General features: G+C 27.7%; 1 protein-coding gene across 2 annotated transcripts in view; it reads left to right on the top strand.

The window, feature by feature from the left end:
* The window catches only part of LOC106477596 (natural resistance-associated macrophage protein 2-like), an 84,549-nt gene that overhangs the window by 78,224 nt on the left and 4,235 nt on the right, over positions 1–2,090 (top strand). The window lies entirely within an intron of this gene.

Genomic DNA, 2,090 nt, shown 5'->3' with positions numbered 1-2,090 from the left:
CAAGAATATTATAGGTAGAATTCTAAGGTATACGATGTGATTTGATCAACTTTTTGGAAATACTACCTTCTTCAGGATCATAAGTCTTATTATTGTACTTTAAAATTGTTTTTTTTTTCCATGCAACAAAAATTTTTATTTTTGAATACTGTAAATATTACTTTCTTATTACATTTAATGATGTTACATTTTAATTAGAGTACCAGTATTTTAGTTGTTTATTGTGTGATTTAGGTGTTATTGTTATTTCTTACTTATTATTTTGTATCTCATAAACTTTACTTTTTGGCTGTGTTATTCGTAATGTCCTGCTGTTTTACTTCATACCTAAATAATAATGTGGTGTAGCAGCTTGTTTCAAGCTTCTTTAAAATTACGCTGTTGGATCAATTTAATAAGTTTTCATTGCCCAATCTATTTTTAGGGAAATTGTGGAATGTTTTGCTCACATATCGTTATAATGAGGTTACAATGTTCCCAAAACTGTAAACCTACGAGAGTACTTGAAGCTAAGAAGTAGTGTTTTTGTGTTCTGTAAGTTTAAAGAAATAACACATTATATCATACTGTGCTATTTCTTTAATTGCCAGGTTGATTTTAGTTTATCTCTAAGTACAAAGCTTAATCCTATTGCCCTGGGTACCCTTTACTGCCCATGACACAAGGTCTTAGTGTCTTATATTCAAAATTTTATTAAACTACTTTTTGTTTATGTTATACCAATTAGAATAGCATAAAATCTTAGCTAATAATCCACATTTTAATAGTATACAAGTTTTAAGTTCTTAATTTTACAAGGGAATATTTTTAAAAACCCTGAATTTTCACTAGTGTGACCCATATGACACATTTTATCTTAGCCTGTCATCATCCCTATTTTATCCATCACCCCTCAAAAACGTATAAAATTAAATGTAAATTACTCTCTATAAAATTGTTATTGCTCAGAAAAACTATCATTTTCATAACCTTCAATTTTGTTTGGTTACAGAGCTATTGAATAGAAAATCAGACCCCTCCTGCCACACCCACCTGTCACATCCTCTTTTTCACGATTTGTTAATAGTTCTCTCCTACTTTTTTAAAATCATAATAAATAATTATAAACAACGTTTTATATTCACACAATAAAAAATTTATTGAAGCCATATGGCTTCCACTGTAAAATAGAAATATCACTCTATACATACGTGTTTCGACGTGATCTACGTCATCCTCAGAAGTAACTTACAAGACTATTTTATACTTTCCCCTTGTTGCATTACTTCATTGTTATTTGCATATTTCCTTAGTGTAATTGAAAAAAAATATATTATATCTCCCCGTATATCAGTGTATTGACTTGCTGGTCCTTCATCTCTATTTAATATTTGTTTTTGTTTTTATATTTCATTATTTCTAATGTTTCTCTAATATTTAATGATATAAAACTTTGAGGCTGAGCTAAAGCTAAAGTTTTTTCCCATAATACTGTATGTTGGGTAGTTTTTACATGTTCGACTATAACTGAAATTTCTATTTTATTATTTATGTAACTTTTGTGTTCCTGCAATCTATATTTTAAATTTCTTTTAGTTTGACCAATATAAACACTACCACATTCATATTCTATCTTGTATATACCTGTCTTATCTGTTAATTCTGTTTTGTCTTTAGCATTCCCTATCATATCTTTTATCTTATTTATTGGTTTGAAGATTGGGTAAAAATTCTGATACTTTTTAAATACTTTATATAATTGACTTGTCAAACCTGGAATGTAAGGTAAACTTAGTTTCTTTTTTGTTTTTTTCATAAACATATTTTAATGTAGAATTTTTAATTGAATTTTCATTTTTGTTAAACTTCTTAAGTGCTTTATCCACTATATTTTGTTCAAATCCTCTTTCAATAGCTAGATACTTAATTAATAACAATTCGTTATTTATATCTTCCTGTCTTGAACATATTTTTAAAGCTCTATAAACACATGTATAAAATGCTGATATTTTTTGGGTTTGTATATAATATGATTCTTTGTGTGGTGGCATAACAACAGCTAAAGGTTTTCTATAAACTGATGTTTCTAAGTTACCTTCTGCTTCTTTCCT

The sequence above is a fragment of the Limulus polyphemus genome, unplaced genomic scaffold (assembly GCF_000517525.1).
Source record: "Limulus polyphemus unplaced genomic scaffold, Limulus_polyphemus-2.1.2 Scaffold167, whole genome shotgun sequence".
NCBI lineage: Eukaryota > Metazoa > Arthropoda > Merostomata > Xiphosura > Limulidae > Limulus > Limulus polyphemus.
Note: the sequence above shows the minus strand (reverse complement) of the source record. Positions and strands in the feature narration are given on the sequence as shown.